The sequence below is a fragment of the Crocodylus porosus genome, unplaced genomic scaffold (assembly GCF_001723895.1).
Source record: "Crocodylus porosus isolate Cpor-Errol unplaced genomic scaffold, CroPor_comp1, whole genome shotgun sequence".
Classification (NCBI taxonomy): domain Eukaryota; kingdom Metazoa; phylum Chordata; order Crocodylia; family Crocodylidae; genus Crocodylus; species Crocodylus porosus.
This window is the reverse complement of record NW_017728906.1, coordinates 201,662,488-201,681,538: the sequence shown is the minus strand read 5'-3', so window position 1 is coordinate 201,681,538 and position 19,051 is coordinate 201,662,488. Positions and strand designations below refer to the sequence as shown.

At 40.8% G+C, this 19,051-nt stretch overlaps 1 protein-coding gene across 2 annotated transcripts in view; it reads left to right on the top strand.

Moving 5' to 3' along the window:
• FCHSD2 (FCH and double SH3 domains 2) overlaps nt 1-19,051 on the top strand; it is a 248,175-nt gene that overhangs the window by 83,765 nt on the left and 145,359 nt on the right. The gene's annotated exons all lie outside the window — the stretch shown is intronic.

Below are 19,051 nucleotides of genomic sequence, written 5' to 3'. Positions count from 1 at the left end.
GCCACCACCCCCAGAGGCAGATAGGTTACAATTGTTCAACAGAAAAAGAGGGTTCCTTTAAGAAGTGGAGCTTAGCTTGTACGGGATCAGAAGTCTTCATCTTTGTTCCAAAATTCACTGCCTGGCATCAAATAATTTATTTAGTTTTTCACTGGTTTCCATGCATTGCATCACCCTTACTTAAAGTAATATATTAGTGGTGCTATAAATTGATTACAAAGGCTGGCCCACACAATTGGATGCATTGGAGAGCTGCTTAAGCTTCTGAAGCAATTTATATCACTATCAAATCATTTATCTCCGTCTCCTCATTTGCTGTTATTGTGATGTATCACACTTCTTCTGTATAAGCTTGTCCTGTCCACAACAACGAGTCTACTTTAATGATTAAAGTGTCATCTTAAAAATACAAACTGTCCCATCAGCTTATTGGGCCACTCTGGTATAGTGCTTGGTCTTGGTGGAAATGAAAAGCCAGCAGTTCCCAAAAGGTTCTCCCTCCTGCAACCCAGGGTCATGAATAGGACCTTTCAGTGTATGAACAAAGAAGCAGAAAGACCATGGATCAGTTATGGAGTCTATGTTATAATAATCTCTGGTGTCCAGGGCTGTGGAAATGCTGCCAGAGCCAGCTCATTTCATAACCCCCAGTTACAGCTAGTGTGCTAAATTAACGCCATTACCCCCTAGACCTCATTCACTAAATCATCAGTACCCCCAACCCTGTAAAGCAGCCCAGCTTGGAACTGCTGGCTTTACTAATGCATCAGAGATGGCAAAGGTGTGCGTGAAGGTTTCTTACCAGGAAGATGCAAGGGTTTTCTTAAAAAGCTCCTGTGGAAATGTTTAGGGAAGGTCCTAGCCCAGGGAAAAAGAGGATGGTTGGTAGTATCATGTACCCCATGAATCCTCTGTCTTCTCCTTCCACTTACGCCTAAGGGCATCCTTAGTCTTAAACAGTCACTCCCCTGTATATATTGTAGAGATCTTGTTTGCTGACACTTTTTTCCAATCTCCAGCAGGTAGAAGGTAATTTTCACTGTCAGTTTATTCCTTGTATAAATGTTAATTAACTTATTTTCTTTCCTATGTGCTTTTTTAGTTCCACTGCAGGGTCTTCATAAGAAAGGGCTGTCAATCTGTTGCTGAGGTTCCAACTCATTTTCTAAAGTAAATTCTGCAGTTGTATGCAGCTTGGTTGCTAAATCCTCCCAAATAAATGCAGTAGGAGAGAAATACCCATGTTTAATGGTCTTGCTATTATGTCAGCTCCAAGACCACTTTTTCCCTTGCGTTTTCCCTTGCCTTCCTGCTTCGATTTTTGTCTTGGTTATGCATCTGTTCTCTGGCTTAAGTATCATTCTGTGCTATATTGAATTTCAAGGTTGACATTTTCTCGCTTGACATTAGGACCTCTTTGTTGTTTTACAAGTTTCATTAATAATCCTTCTTTGACTGCAAAAATAGTTTATCTTAAAATGCTCTGTTGAAGGTCTAAGGCAAAAATAATTTCTCATATAAAAAAAACAAAACATTGATTTGAAATGTTTCAAGTATGTGTTCCTTTGATTGAAAAAATGAGTGGGGGTGTCTCTTATTCATACCATGAGACCTCTTTGGAAATGTATTAATTTGCTGTATAGGCAACAAAATAGACTTCAGCAGGGAAAAAATGCATTCACCATGGGCTGTACTAGCATCCCTCACCCCTGGGGGCCGCACTGCACTGCCCACGGGAGCAGCAGCATGATGCAGAAGGTGGGGGAGGAAGTGGAAACGGACAGATCCCCGCAGCGGTAGAGCGATGAGAGGTGGCACCTGGTGCAACCTGGGCATTGCAAGTTTGACTTGGCATTTGAATCAGTGAATTGATTTCAGGCTGGCACTTAACTTGTTGGCCTGAACTTAACTCTCCATCTTTATTTGTGTGTATTTTACACCTCTTACAACTTTGCAGAGGAAAAGAGTCCTCGCTGTCCTGATCAGCCAGGGCTATTTTTAAGTATTCTTCAGTGTCTACCAGTTTTGGGGTGCTTTAAGTAAACTATATAGCTAGACTATAAAACCTGAAACCTGACAGAGGTTGTCAAATACAGTTTTTACAAAACAAGGTTTTAAAAAGCAAACCCAATTAGAAGAACCTCAGTCACAAAATTGGTGTTGCCTTTAAGCATAGTGATGCAGTTGTTTATTAAAATCTGCTCTGAGCAACAGGAGAAGTCTGCATCTTAGTAATGCCTTGGTGGCGTGCGCTGGCGCGAGGCAGGGGACCAAGGGACCTAGGGAATTTGCTGTGATCTAGGGCTTTTTAACTAGTTTCTGATGCGGTGCTCTGTAAAATTTGTGCTTGGCTAGTGTTGTGGCTAAACCAGGTTCAGCACTGCCGGGCCAGGTATCTCATGACAGGATTGGGATGTGCTGAGGAAGCAGAGGTGTCGGTGAGACTTGGCCTGAAGGGTGGAATGTGAACCGAGTGGGTGATGCTATCGGTGTACGGGTTCAGCTATGTGGGACTTCCCGCCAGACAGTTTTCCAATTCTGCCGGTTTGACCGCCTGAATGTTTTATAAGAAACGAAATCCTTAAAACGTAAGGTTTTGAACATTGGTTTTGGAAGGGAGCGAAGTAAGAGAAGCCTTGCAGATTTGATTTGTGGTCGTTGCAACTTGGATCGTAAGAACGATGCACGCGAGGAAGCACGGCCACAGTTCTGTAGGGATCAGAGAACCACTTCGAATTGTGCCAAGCTTGAAGGTATAAACATCTGGAACTTTTTTCTATTCAGATTTAAGGATATAAATTAACAAATTCAGATGTTGAAATGCATTGTAGCTATTGGGGTGGCTTAGTTGGGGATGATCCTCCTTTGAGCAAGGAGCTGGGCTAGATGAATTTGGGAGGTGCCTTCCAACACGTACTTTCCTGTGTTCCTAAACGCGTGGCAGCTCTTCTGAAGGTATCACTTCTCCCTCCCACCCCCTAGTGACTCCACATTCTTGAAATCCACCTAACCTAACCTAACCTGTCCTGGGAGAGTTCGTGATACGGTCTTAGTAACATTTGTCCTGGTTTTCTGGCCATTTTTCAATAGGGTGAGTTTTTTTTTCTATGATTTCTCAAGGAGCCTGTTGAATTTATTAGGAGTTTTGCTGCTGAACTTGGGGATCAGGATTTCCTTGCCAGTGTTTAACCAGAAGTGCTATTTGTCATGGTTTTAGTTTCAAAGAGATGTTCAACTAAAAAAACAACAACCCCAAAAGGCCAGATTTAGCCTAAATCTGAAAAGCTAGAGCATATTCAGTCAGTCATTCATCCTGTTATTATTCAGATCATAATTTTGAGCTTGTTTGTGTACTCCTGTGTACTTGTTTGATCAGTATTCTTTAGGTTCAGAGCGTATTCGACTTAAATAAGTAATTCAGTTTTTTGTCTTCTTCCTCTTTTGTCTTAAAGTTCAGTGCCAGGATTAAATTATTTATACCATTATGGCTTGTTAGCTAAAACTTGTATCTTTGCCCAAGGAAACCTTTGCTAGTGTACTGGTTGTTTATTAATCCATAACTATATAAAAAATAATATAACTGCCTTTGTACAGCATTGGTAAACAGAATATTCCTTTGCTTTTCCCTCTGTCCCAACTTTTGGAAGATTAGACAGAGCTGGGCTTGTCTCTTCCATCAAAATTACACTGTCACAAATTCTGCAAATGCAATAGAGAACCAATTGTTTATTAAATTCCTTTCACTGCATAAATAGCCAATAGAGCTTGTAACTAAGTTACTGAGAAAAAATCAAAACAGAGTAGATTTTTAATTAAATATCATTTGGCAAAGTGCCCAGAAGTGGGGCTGTGTTGTGATGTGAGAGGAGGTGGGCGGTGAAAACTAGCAATGAAAACAGTTGCCATTGCTGGATTTCAGAAGCTGTGCACTATAGAGGTGTGTATTTTTTTTTATCTGTGTGTGTATGCACGTGTCAGATATCTGCTGCCAGCTCACTTTAGAGGAGAAGATACGGGTGAATAGAAGTACTAAATCATTTGCTTTCTACTTAGATTATAGAACTTGTTTTCTGTGGTCCAAACCAATGTAAAAAGCATTTTAAAGGAGTCAAAGCAGGGGCATCAAACTCATTCAGGACCACAGATCTTCCTCTCCCTCTCCATGCAGCCTAGGTCCCAAACCAATTGGAGTGGGTGCAGTGTGCGTCCCAGAGTTGGCACCATGTGTGGTGCGGTCCAGTCAAGGCAGCCAGAGCATGCAGCACACCTGTGATCCAGCTGGACTGTGCTGGTTGCGGTGCCTTGTGCTCTGGGATCTGTGCCACGCAACACGGGTCCGAAGCCAGCTGGAGCAGCCGCCAGATCAGGTGTACTGCAAGAGGGCATCTGTGGCCAGTATGAGGCCAGATGGCAGGCCTTCTCTGGCTGGATCTGGCCTGCGGGCTGTATATTTGACATCCATGGGTTAGCGTGCGGTTGTAGCCATGGTGGTTCAAGAAATGTTTGAGAAGCAAGGTTTTGGTTTTTGGGGGTTTTTTTTGGTGATATCTTTTATTGGACCAACTATACAACTGGGAAAGTTGAGCATGCTTTTGGGCACTAACTACCCTTCGTCGGGGAGGAGATCTGAGGAAGGAAGTTAGTGCCCAAAAGCTTATCTATTTTTTTTCCCAACTCTATAGTTGGTCCAATTAAAAGATGTAATAAAAAAAATTCTTGCTTAAAAGTACCCCAAAGAAAGGTACGATTCTTTCACCTCCGAAGTAGCTGCTCTGAAACAGTTCAGTTATTTCATAAAGCAGATGATTATCTTAAAATATAGCACTCCCTCCGAACTGGGCTACCCCAAAGCTGTTCATGACCTGCATCTAGGACAGTGTGCGAGCTGCTTGATCTGATAGGCTTGATGTAACTGATAATTGCTTTTTATCTTGGCTCTGTATCTTTAGTCTCTTGGTTGTAGGAGCTTTACCTTGCTTGACTGCACCTTTTACTTTCCCTTTAATGACTTCTCATGCTCAGTCTTCCTGTCTAGATCAGCATGCACCTGGTTCTGGCCTCGGTCATAACTTTTTATTGTACTCTGTCAGCAATCTTTTATCTCCTCCAGTACCTTTAACTATCATAACTCATTCCAGCGATTCCTGGATCTGTACCTTTAGCTCTCTTTTGACTACTTCATAGGTTTCAGTTTGAGTTTTCACTATTTTCCTTGCAAAGTAATCTCTACTTTTGCACATATTCAAATGTCTCATAAATTTCTTTCTTTTTTTTTTTTTAATCTCCTTATCCTCAGTATCATTCCTTTTCTTATTTAACTACTAAAGCCCTGTCCAGGAACTGATTTTTGTTTGTTTGTTTGTTTGTTTGTTTTCTTTTTCCCATTTTTTCCCATTTTGATTTTTAGGGATGTTCCTGATTGGTTACTTACTGTATGTTGACAATGCTGCTTTCTGATAGTATCATTCCCTGCTCTGGCCACATCACCTGTTCCCTTTGTCATAGTTTCTCTCTCTTCCTTTTGCCTTGAGTTTTGCTTCCTTCCGCCCTTGGCACATACTCCATCCAATTTAAAATCCAACTCCTTAATCCGTGCTTTCTTTTCAGCTTCCATACATTCCTTCTCAGAAGCTGTTGTCCTCGATCTTACCTGTGTTTGTGTGGTATATTCAGATTGCATGTTGTTCTGGGTTGGGAGCATGTCTTTTTTCATGTTTATAAATCATCAAGTTAAGTTTAGAGCAATATATAAATGTTTTATAATAGTGTAACTTGACAGAAGTTAATTAAGTTACGACAGAGTTGAATATGGCCCATTGTGTTCAGAAAAAAACCCACAATGTATTTAAAGTCCAAAGAGTCAAACTGAAAGATGAGAGTGAAGAAAGGTTTGAGTGGAGAGGATGAGACCAGACTGCAAATGCGCCGCTTACTGTAGAATAAATAAAGCGAGTTCTTTTGAAATCTGTTATCTAGCAATGCAAGTTTTCAATCTCAATGTAGTTCATTTGGTTCTGATTCTATTTCAGATCTTTTAAAAACTAGATCTGTTGCCTTTGCTTAGGATAAATTTATTCTTAATCCATTTGTGTAAAACAAGACCTTTAGAAAGCCCATCTGCATTTTCCAGTCTTGTATGTACAGTACTGTCGTCTTTTTGGCTTTGGGCATTCATGTGAACAGCATTTTCCTCTTCAGAAACTTAAAATTTTAGGCACACATTGGCCACTGTGTAAAATGCAGTACTAAATGAGGTTACTTTTATTTCTCTAAGTGATCTCTGTAATTTCCCTGCTTTATCTCCGTTTTAAAGCTTTTTTCAGATCTTTGTGTCTGGGATTAATTTGGTTTGGCACACTCCAATGTCTCTGTCTCCCAGGAGCAGCTGATTATTTACAATGAATTTTTTTTCTCCTTCTCTCCATGCCTTCTAGTTGAAATAATTTCTCTGCACAGCTACAAATAATATATGAAGAGAAAAGATATATTTTTAAAATATTTTAGGAATAAATAGCTGAGTTACCAAGAATTAATGGAAATGTGGATGTTAACTGGTGAAGTTATCATGTTGGTTATCCAATAGGATTAGACACCAGAGCACTTCTGGTTTTGAGCAGCGGCCCTGCAATGATGAAGGTAAAGACGCAATCCAGATTGCTATAAGGAAAATTTTGGAGCAGGGACTTAGAATGGAACAAGAAATGTTTACAAGAATACATTAATCATTTACTAAATTAATTGCAGGAATTTAAAATGCATGATAAATCCATAAGTTAGTTTCTCTTTCTCATGCATGCGTGTGTGCGTACATAGAAAAGACAGATATTTTGGCATTTAAAAACCTCATTAGAAAATTGTCTTTTCTACTATTGGCTAATAAAATGGATTTTCAGTCCAGTCACTTCCCTGAATGAGACATAAAAATTGAGGGTGTCTTCATATTTTCTAACTTTGAGTAAAGAGCATGAAATACAGGTAAATGGCTACAAAAGACCAGTTTGCCTGATACAGTCTTTGTGCAGAAAGCATTTTGTGAGGCTTTCTATTTTTTGGCACTTTTCACTGGGATGAGACCATATGTCTGGAATAGACAACTGCAGTTGCTATTTTCAGTGGTAAGATTCAGTAGAGCTGCTATCTGATGAGATGCTGCCCTTTATGTAACCATTGTATAGTTTAATTAAGTTAGACTATAAAAGGAAGAATTTGGGACCAAGGGACATGGATGTGGTTCTTTATCTCTGTAAGTGCATGAGCAGGTTACTGCAAGGTAAGCTAGGGTCTACATTTACAGCAGATAAGCTGTTCTACAATAACTGTTTTTGTGTGCTCTTAACCATGGTAGTTTAGAGCACTTGTTTGGAAGAGTAAGAGATCTTGAATTTACTGGGGAGTTGGGGTATGCACGTAGGCAGGTACCATGGGACAGCCGACATGCTGTAAATTAACACATTGTGGTTACCTCATGGGAACTTGTTTGTGTGTTTGTATCTTTTTTGCATAGGTTGGTGATTATCTGCCATGGTGCCACAACACCCTGGGGTGCCTTGAGATCTTTTTGGGGTGCTATGGGATGCCGTGCAGTTTGGCATCGCTTGGTGTGCAAACATGATTCACAAGATTCCAGTGATTTCAAATAGGAATCCATCTTGTTGAAGGGTATTTGTACCCAAAAGCTTGCAAAGAAGAATTTTTCCAACTATTTGAGTTGGTCTAAGAAGAACGGTATTTGTACTATACCCAAAAGCTTGCAAAGAATTTTTCCAACTATTTGAGGTGATCTAATAAGAGACATCGTTTTACCCAAAGAACCTTGCGTGTCCATCATGTTGAAGATTTCTAACCTGTTGTGATCTTTCTGACTTGTTTGCAATTAAAAAATTGCCGCATCGTTTTTTCTGTAGTAAACAAATGAGTGAAAACTAAGAGCTAGCTTTTTCCCCTGGGGTGCCTCAAGTCTAAAAAGATGGAGAACCACTGGTATAGACAATTCATTAAGCAAAATATACTGGCAGCCCATTCCTGCCATCTGACAAAGTAGGCGGCTGCCCACAAAAGCTCATACCTCTTTGAACTAAGTCTTTAAGGTGTCGCCCTACCCTGCCATCTGCCTAATCAGTTATCTGTAATAAGATGATTCCCAGAGAAGTATACTGAACACAGCCAAACCTGTTGCAATGATTTCATTGGCTTTCAACAGACTTCTCCTGTAATTGGCAGAAAGGGATAAGTTTTGAAAATGTGCGAACTCCGAGCTGCCAGTCAAGCTGACAAAAAATCTAACGTGGTTTGATGAGTGCAGTCAGAGGAAACAAGAAGCTGATGGCATGGTCAAAGATGACTGGTGGAGTGAGGCTAGGATACATGCTATCCCCACATTGCTTCAGTTTAATACTGGACACAGTAATAGCTTTCACTCTTGAAAGAATCAGTGGGAGGAAGACCATTCATACCCTTAGAGTTGCAGATGATACTTGCTTACCTTGGTAACACTGACCAGAGTGTGTCTTTGAGGAGTGACTAGCACGGTGGCCTAAAATGCAGTACTGAGAAGATCGAATAATGAAAAATGGAAGAGGAGAGGAAAAGCTACCCATCAAGGAGGAGGCAAAGAACTACAAGAAGTGAAAAACACAGTGAGTGTTGATGGATGAATATCAAAGAATGGGAATTGTGAAGATGACATGAGAAGAATCAGAGTAATCATTATCGCATGTGGAAACCCTGCAAGATCACAAAGGCTGAGGACATTTGGATGAAAATGACAATGGGAATTGTGAGACAGCTGTCATGCTGATGCTGCTTTGTGGGTTCGAAGGCTGGAATATGAAGAAAACCATCAAATGAGAAATACTGATTTCAGAAATAAGTTAGCCAAGAGGAATACTGAGCGTTTCAAGTCTGCAGCAAATAAATAATAATAAAAAGCGATGAGGGAAACAGCTGGGACAAGAAATAATGATGATATGGTGGATTCAAGAAAGATCAGTGCAGTGATGTGTGCATGTCAAAAAATGGCCCCAAAGAGGGTGCTATACATTATAACACACACCAGAGTGAAAGGACTGAAAAACTGAGGAAAATGGGATGCACTGGATAGATATAGGATGGAACAACATAGAGGAGAAAGGACTGAATATGACAGAAACTATGAAGAAAGCAGTGGGAAGACTTCCTTCAGCCTGTTTCTTGCTGCTGAAACGAACTGATAGATGGGACTAAAGGAGGAGGACAGGCCTTGCTTTGCGAACTCTCTAAGCATTAAAGACTCATTGGTAGGAGTCCATGTGTTAAGATGGGTAAAACTTGATTTTTGTAAATGCTCTAGTGAAAGTCGTGCTCCAACAGTACACTTTAGGTGGCTTCCTTGCCCTTATGTACTTGTGTGCCAAGACCAAGTTTATGAAGAATCTTGCCCTTCCTCATCCACGTCTTCCTGTTCTAGGTCGGTGTGATGGTTTTTGTTTCTTATGTCAGCGGATCTCAGGTTAATGTTACTGTATTTTGATCCATCATCCTTATTTTCTCCATGTACAGGTTTTCCTCGCTTTATGCTGTACATGCATTCCCAGCAAACAGCGCATAACTCGAATTTGCGTAACGAGAACCCACTTCGCAATGTAACAAATAGGGATACATTCTACGACATTGGCTGTACTGACTCCCAGACGCATTTCTACCACTTTTACAAGATAATTTTGGTACTCGCCAACAGCAGGCAGTGCACACAAGCACAGGACACTATCGTAATGGGGATGGTAACTACAGAAACACGTATTACAGGCAGCGAGCGAGGAGCACAGATCCATACAGGAGACTATATTTTGGTGGTGCATGTCACTCCCATAATGCACCACACAAAGCAGCTAACTGTGGGCTCCCACCACACCAATTGCATAAGAGTGAATTTAGCTTGCATATAAAAAATTTTTAGTATGAAAAGAGTCATCGCTTAAAAATGAATTTGCACATACAGAACCCACATAAAACGAGGGAAACCTGTATTTCAGTTAGGCCCTGTTCATTTCCCTTTTTATCATTGCCCTGTATCTCTAAATACCCTCATTGTGTTGCTGTAGTGCAACCTACACTGAGCAGCATAGGCGACTGGTGCTGCCTTAGATGGGGGGGGCATATGCCCCCCCCACCATGACCAGTTCCGCTGACAGTCCCCCCCACAGCTGATCTTGCTGCCCAGGGAAAGCCCTGTGGACAATCCCGTAATTGCTGATCACTGCGGCTGCTCACTGCAGCCACTTCCGGGTGTGGCTGTGGCTGTTCCTGGGAGCGGCAGCGGCAATCGGCCAGCACTTATAGGTGGGGTACTGGCACTTCCGCCTGCCCCCTCCCCCCCGCCCATCGCCTAAGCGATGAGCGTGGCCGGTCAGGGAGTGCAAGGGCACTCTCAGGGGGGTGCACCCCCTATGTGTCACCACTGCCCAGCAGTGGAGAGAGGGCATGCACCCTAACATTTGGATTCTTTCTTGCTCTTTGCATCGTGCCAGGCATGTTGGCTATGGAGAAAGCAGCCTGCTCTTTGTGGCTGGTTGTTGGAAAATAGAGGAAGACGAGAGGTTTGTAGGAAGCAAGATTAGTACCCACCTTCCTCATATCCGTGGAATCTGTGGCCTCACAATAAAAGGCATGAGGGTATTGCAGCTTAAGAGTAAAATTAGTAAGGGGTAAAAGATCAAGATACAATAATTACTCAAAGCAGGTATGCAGCACTGGTGAGCCTGGGTACTGGGATAAACATGGGCAGGATGCAGCCAGCAAACACCTAATTTAGCTTGCGAGGCTGGGGAAGTCTCAGCCATGCTGCAACATCTTCCATATTCTACTGTCTTCCATTTGTGGAGGAAGGATTTGGTAGCTAGCTGAATTGCATTTATATAAAGCAGGCTGCAGTTATGATTATTTGTAGTGGATTCTGGCCATATACCACAGCAGTGCTCAAGCTATACCATGCAAGCCAGATTAGTCTTGCAAAACAGTGTCATCTGGCTCATGGGTCTGGAAATTTGGTAATGGGGAGCAGTTACAGTGTTAGTTGCCACTTCCCTGCTGCCAAATTTCTGGACCTGTGGGGAGCCCTGTGGCCCTGTGTGCTGGTGTGTCATCCAGGCCCACTGGGGTCAGGCTGGCACAGCAGATTGCACCTGTAATCTAGACTGCATTAGGCTGACCTTGGGCAGGACCAACCCCATGCCACTCATCTGGCCTGCACGGATGCAAGGGTGGGTACCACTGGTATATCAAATTCAGATAACATCCAGCATTTTAGAGGAGGGGGAGGGATAATCCTCTCCCCCTTGTGCTTAAAATCAATAAAGTCATGGTCTGCTGCTTTAATTCTCTCTCTGTTCCCTTTTGTATTTTGATAAATCCTATGAGATACGATCTGCACATGAGCAGAAGGATAGGTAAATACTTTCCCCTTGGCTGAATGATTGACACTTGTAAGGGATGGGAAGTGTTTTATTCGACTCATAAGAGAAAAATAATTTAAAGATTTCAGGCCAGGTTTCTGAAGCATTATATGTATAGCATGCAAGAAGCATCCTTTTGCTGTTCAGACCCCTGTTTTTCATGGCTTTCAAATAGCTCTCACCGATTTGAAACGTGCATCAACGTAATCAGTCTCTGCTCTGCTGAAATAAAACAATGAACTACGCTAAGAGCATCCAGGTTTTAAAAATGTCTTTGGTTTTTGTTGCAGTTGCTAATCATTTAAATAAAAGTGGGGTTGGAAAGCTATTCCTTTCAGTTGTGTAAAGGTGCATCATGCAGAATTTAGAGTCAGAGCAATGAAGTGGCCTGGTGTCCATTTTATATTAATGCAAATCTAAGCAGATTTCTGCTCCTCTTGACAGACATCACACAGATATAGCACTCACATTTTACTGGCATCCTTTACAGGATAGAGGGTTACCATCTTTGGACTGCTTTGTCCCTCGGGAGAACACAGAGGAAAAATGTGTAATAGTGATGCAGAGGAAAAATGTGTAATAGTGATGCATGAAGAAAGCATTTCCTGGGCTCTGAATGCTGCCTTTGACCTCTAGTATCAGCAGTTCTGTATGGAAATACCAAGCATCACTCTTCTTTCTCTTATGACTCCTTCTCTGATGATAAATGCTTGGAATGTGGCCGAAGACCGGACTGGTACGTGTGTGCACATAGCTGTCTCTTCTGCACGTTCCCTCCCGCCTTTCTTTCCTTTGGGAAAAAAAAAAACTCTACTTGGTTTGTTTTTCCACATGACTGGGAAACAATTGCTTCTTCCACATGGAGCCCTTCTCCCATTCCTGGGAAAATAGCAGGGAATAGTAAGCATTTGCATAATCGTCTTTAGTGCTATTGTGGGCGGGCTTTGCGTGCCGGCACTGAGTCGCAGACTGGCCACCTGTCCAGAACAAATGAACTTAGGCTTTGTGTAACATTATCTGTTTTTCCACAGTGTTATTTTTGTGTAATGAATAACTTGATTAAAATATTATAAAACCCATCATTCATTAAATGTTTGTGTTGGGTTTAAAATCCCCTTTTCAGGTCAGAAAAAAGGGGAGGGGGAGTGGGGAAGGAATTTCCTCTATCTGCACTAGCACAACTATATTTTCAGGCTCCCTCTGACATAGTTTTATAACTGCCATTGTGAAATTATCCTCATGAATATTAATTAGGGGTGTGGGAATAAACCCCCCAAATCTCAAAATGATTTGCATTCACCCCTGTATAAATTATAAATTAAGTGTTGTCTAATGTTTTCTAATGGTCCGTTTCACCTATGTAAAACAATTAATTAAACAATTGAGTTCTTGGCAAAGGAGGGGGAGGAGGGTAACAAAAGGGTTTACCCCAAGAATTAATTCCACATTCTGTACATGCGTTGCGAATATGCAGAATTTTGTTATTACCGGCATATATATTCCATTTGATTCAAGATGCGGTGAGAAAAAAAGTTATTTTCAACTTTAAGGGGAGCGGGGAAAGAAAAGTGTAGTATTTCCTTGATGATGCAAAACTCCAGAGCTCTTGGTTCAGAGATGTTACCTTTTATTAGACCAACTAAGAAATCGCAAGAAAAATTATCTTTTTCTGCTGTATTTTCTCTATTTCACTGCTGATATTTTATGTAGTTGGTATCCTAGTTATACTATATTGACTGAACCAACTGCATAGTTGCCTAGTTGTTACGTTTATGGTTGTGTATTGGCTTTTTATAATGAAAGACTACAAATTTTACTTCTTAGAGAACTGTTTTGAGCCAGAGACTTTCTCTGAATTTCGTTTTTCTTTCTATAACAGAAATGGGCAGGGAAGCCTTGCTGCTGAAGCTTCTCTAACTGTAACTATTCCTTCAGTATTGACAACTTTTCCCCAACTGTTCTTGATGATAAATGCATCTGATGATCCATCTTGTTACATTTTTCCATTTAAAAAAAAAGAGAAGCATTTGACTTCAGTTATCACGAGTCAGGAACTCAAAGGGCTTCTCTCTTCTAACTTTCTCAAGCCTTCTCAGTAGCAGCTGTGTATAACGGATCTGCTTTCAGGCAATATAATGTCATGGTGTGAAATCAAGAAGCAATTGGTCTATAGGCTTTTCTTGAACTCTCAATTACAAACGTGTAATCCTCTTCTGTTGTTTTCTGGAAGGAAAAGCTTAGAAACCTGGATGTTCATGTTTGATTACCTTACTTTGGTGGAGGCAAGAGGGAAGAGGAAATGCATCCTTCGTCAAATGATTGCTATGGTATTTAAGTGGTTCAGACCTGATTCGCATTTCACGTTTTGTATTGCGTTTCACTAGAACAGCATCCAGTTACTGCTGTATGCTAAACAGCCCCTCATGGGCATGGGATTGAGTTGCTACCTTGTCATCCTTACTTTGAGTGATCATCCTGTGACTATTTGGTATGCATATTGTTTAAAAATAGAAATGACTGTTATATTTCTAGATCTACAAATGATTTAGCATCTACTGCTAATATCAGTTGTAGTTCAACTGATTTTTTTTTTCTTATGAAAATTGGCACTGGCTGATTTATTCCTCAAATATGTGTTGATCATGACTACTGGTAAAAATTAGTTTTGTTTTCCAAAGCACATGTTCACATTTTCCACTGTAGCCTTTGCTACAGTGAAAGGTAACTAGGAAGGAATATAACAAATATTATTAAGCAAGAACAGAACTAGCAGATGGGGTTTGGTGTTCTCCAAAAAATCCAGATAGTCAAACAAGTCTGGTAGAAAACCAAGAATGAATTTATAACTACAGCTAAGGAAGGCAAACTCCAGAACTTAATAACACATCCTTGAAAAATGATACATTAATGATACATTTTTCAAGGATCTTTTGGTTTAAGGTCCATATTTATTCCTCCTTTTCCTTCATTATGGGAACCTTTATTGAGCATACCTGGCAAGATGCATTATTTTTGCTTTATTTTGTCTGTGTGTGGTCCCCTACTTCATGAAGCAGTAAATTATTGCATGTACTTTTGTCCTAAGCATGTTCTTTTTTGAAAAAGCAGGGATTCTGAACTAAAACATTGTAAATGCTAATGAATAAGCAAATATTGATTTCCCCCTCCCCCCCCTTTAAGTCTGTACTTTCAGATTGCATTCTGTGTCTTCTCCAAAATAATTGGAAATTGATTTTAACATCTGCCACTGTTACGTTCTGACTAAAACTGAAGTTCCACTTTTTATGAAGATTTTTGATTTTTCGAAATATGGTTCTAAGTTGTTGGAGCAGTTCATTTGATCATGTACACTTGAAGAGTGGGTTTTGATTCTTCCCTCCATTATTTATTGATGGGGTTTCCCAACTTGATGTGGCATGCTTGGCGATGTGGCTTCTAGATTCAGGATGTTATGTGGGTGTGGGAACCTTGGTTTTTGTTTTATTATTAGGAGCCTGACCTCTGGTACCTCATTTTAACATTAGAGGGGACTCATGTGAATAATGGCCTGTGTGGCAAGGGCGGCCAGCTGGAATTGCATCGTAGGCCACGGGGGTAGGGGACGCTAGAATCTTTGGATGCCATCATGGAGCAATTAGATAAGCCAGTTGGTAATTTATAGCTTGCTATCCTAAGATTTGGTACAAGCTTTTTGATTGAAAAGGTATTTTGTTTAATAATCTTGCAAATCTTTCTGGGAAGTTCATGTTTAGGTTACTGGTGACTTTCCAGGTGAAGGGCAGTTGAACGTCGAGGCCCAGCTGAAGCAAAAATGTATGAATGGCAAGCATAAGTTGCCACCCTTAAATACAGGAATTTAATTCTCATCTTTCAGATCCTGTTAGTTTAAATGGAGTGGCAAAACATGAGCCACCCACGCCGAATCAGAAATATACAAAAAATTCTTAATCCCTCTCCTAGTTGAATTTGTTTGCACTCCTTTCTTAATTTTATATTTTGAATAATGTCTGCAGAGCATGAAAAAAGAACCTAACATTGCATTAAAATGTAAAATTGCACCTAGAGCTGGAAAGAGTGATGATGTTTTACAGCCCACGACCTTTGTCCCTAGAAACAGAGTTTCGGTAGTATGAGTTATTACGCAAATTATGGTACTATATTGTAGCAGATTACTTATCAAAAATATCAAATTGCTTAACAAAATGATTGTCTCTTATCCCCTTGTGAGATGCATAAAATTACCCCCATGCAGAAACTAAGGCAGCCAGAGATTGCAACTTTGCCCAAAGATACGCTGTCGGTGGCACAAAGGAATGGAGTCAAAAATGCTTCATGCAGAATATCTGTCTGTAATCACTAGACACTGCCTTACATTAGCATAAACTAGCTATTTGGCTCCAACTGTGCCTGATTTTTTTTCTTCAGACCTGAGACGGTGCCTTGTACTCAAAAGCTTTGCTAAATCTCTCCTAACCGTGCTGTTGGTCTTGTAAAAGATATTGCCCACAAAAATCCTCGCCTCTCGCATTTTCTTTTTCCGTCTTAATGGTCTACATTTTATAATATAAAGAGGTTGCAAAAGCCTGAAATAATTTGCATGAGATGGTGCCAGGGTCACTATCAGAAGACAACATTATAAAACAGGATGTTTCAATTTTGTGCAACTTTCCTTTTGCCATTAGTAATTTGTTAGGTGAAAGGGTAGATATATATATATATATATATTTGATACTCTTAAATCTTTTGTCTAATTTTCAGCGGTCCCCGAATGCCATATATAGACGGTTCTCTTGGGAAAGTAGCAGCATATTGCTTTTATTTTCCATTAACTTGGCTATTCTCAACCAAGGCATCCCATTGAAAAAAAAAGAATGGAAATATATTTATATATTATAATTACATTATGAATGAAGAATGTGTTTAATTGATTTGATAATTATCAGTATATTCACCCTGCTGCCACAGCTGCTGTGGCCAAGTGGGTCTGCGTTGAGCCCTGTTGGGAAGCATCTGTGGTAGGAGTGTGTGATTTTTGCCCTTCCCAGGCCAGCCCTGCATGGTGTCTCCTGGAACAGGTACGTGGGACTGTTGGAGGCGCATTGGAGCTGAATTAAGAAATAGCTGCAGTGGGCAGGCACGTGGCCTGCATTACGTCGTGTAGGCCGGCGCACTGTTTCTGCTGCAACTTTCTGGGTCAGTTCTTGCACACAGGCATGCAGGGTACTTCCACATCACGGCAGGGGCAGCCTGGAGATCAGTGGCGCTGCCAAGTACCCCATGCGCCTCCGTGTTCAGGAGCCTTGTCAGAGCAGGGCTGAGAAGAGCTGCAGCAGAAAGGGCGCTCTGCCTGCATAGTGTAAGAACGGCAGGTGCCCCTTTCTGCTGCAGCTGCTTCTCAGTTTGGCTCCAACCTGTCTCCTAAAAAGGAGGAGGAAACTTAACCTCGCAGGGAAAATTTCACCCTGCAGCAACAGTGGCAGTACTGGCATTGCAGTGCTCCAGCGGGTTCTTGCAGAACCCCAGTTGAGAACCACTTTTTTCTTTCCCATCAAAAGAGTCATAAAAAAAAAAAAAAATCTCTCACAGTTTATACACAGGGTCAGCCTGTGAGACAGTCTTGTGTATTTTTGGTACATTTTTGCATGCAATAAAAGTCATACATATTTTCAGTGAACTTTTTTATTTCAGTATTTTTAGTTCATTTAACCCTTTGGATCCTTTCCAGAGTTGTTTGATTCTCCTCTTGCATTACGTAAGGGCAATAGAAGTTGAATCTTATCTGTAGTTATTGACTTGTGCTTAGTGGGCGGGGAAGGGGGATGCTTTTTCTCCTAAAATTGAAACTGAAAATAATGGATTAACTTGTACTGGGACCAATACTATAAGTCATTTCTAGGTAGAAATGACTGAACCTAATCTGTTTAGCCACCAGGATAAAGTACTTGGACTGACCATTTGGTTATGCTGGCTGGTACCCTGAGCCACACAGTGCAAATACAGATTTGTGACGGGGAAGGATCCATGTGAGGTTCCCTAAGCTCTTCTGTGCAGGAATATTTGAAGGCTATAAACATGCAGTAGTTGGCAAGATGCGTTTCTTGGTGATGCAGATGCTTTTTCTTTAACTTGTACATTTTTATTCAAATACGTTACCTTCTGGAAACTAGAATTACCAGGGCGCACACAACATTAGCTGCAAAAGCCAAACATGACTGGACATCATTGTACATTGAATCGAGAGTGGTTCAACATGCTATTTGCTCAAGAAATTGCCTTTCATGTTATCGTTGCTTGATCTTAAATCAGTTTTCAGCTTCTGGCATGCTGAGATCACTGCTATAGAGTTGACCAAGATAGTCTTGCTTCTTTGTACTCCTGGGTTAGTCTGTATCTATTGGTTATCTTTTTTTTTAGCCCCTGCCAGGATAGTTTGAAATGTATGGTTTTTTTATTATAGGCTTATATGAAGCCTAGCACTGTGAAGCTTTTGGTTCATGGCTGGGACTCATGGGCGCTATGAGAATGCAAGTAATGAACGGTAACTGGGAGAATGGCAGATGAGCAAACTTCAGCTTATTTTTCTGGTTTTTTAGTCAAATTGAACAATCCTGTTTTTCAGTACAGTGACTGAACTGGTGTCTGTTCACACACGATGACGTGAAAGACGGCACTTTCCAATAGTTTAACTCTGTTTTCTAAACCAGTCATAGCATTACTGGAATTTCAATTTAGGCCTTTCCAGTTGGTTTGTCCCGTTAAAGTTAGGCCTAGGAAGGGACACTACATAACTGGAGAGAAGCTGATACGGAGTAATTTGGACATTTTGACTGTACGTACTCTGGATTTCATAAATCAATTGCATCATTTCTGCTTGGAAATATCCTGTGATGGGAGTAGATCAGGAGGACGTTGGTAGCCAGAGCTGTACTGCATGTGTAGGGTGTTTTTTCTAGGTGCAGAAGTCTTTTTTGGGCAAAGGTGACCAAAAAAAAAAGGTTACAAAAGCAAGCATTCCTTCAGGCCCTTTTTTTTTTTTTTTACCCTATGTTTAGGTGTGTTGCAGTTATATTGAAGTTAATGCTTAAACCTATGCTTCATCTGGACCTGAAAATATTTGTGCATCTAGCAGTTGCACCTTCACCCCCAAATTTCACTTGCTCATCTGGTGGAATTTGAAGGAAGAGATCTCAAGCGCCACGTCTCTCCTTCTTGGCCAGCTGCAAGATGACTCTTAACTGATGGTGAAAAGAGAAATGAAAACATGTACAGTTGGCCAGTGAATTGGTTCTGGTCCTGAGGCAGGGTGGAGGAGAAACAATTGCTCTTAAGATGGCCATTGCTCAGTTGTTTCTATGGAATACACCGTCTCAGACAGCAAGAAAAGAGTGACTGCTGTGAAAGATGAACTTGCTTCCAAGTAGCTGGATTCAGCTCTGTGCCAAAACTTTAACTTAAAAAAAGCATCATGTTCTTTAACAAGCAGTGGCTTTTCAAATACATACCACTTTGAATGCTTGCTGATTTTTTTTTTTTTTTTTTTTTTTATCATCTGATTGCTAAATTTATTAGCGAAAAATTGAAGTTCTGAAGAAGGAACTAATTGTGAAACTTGGCAAATGGTG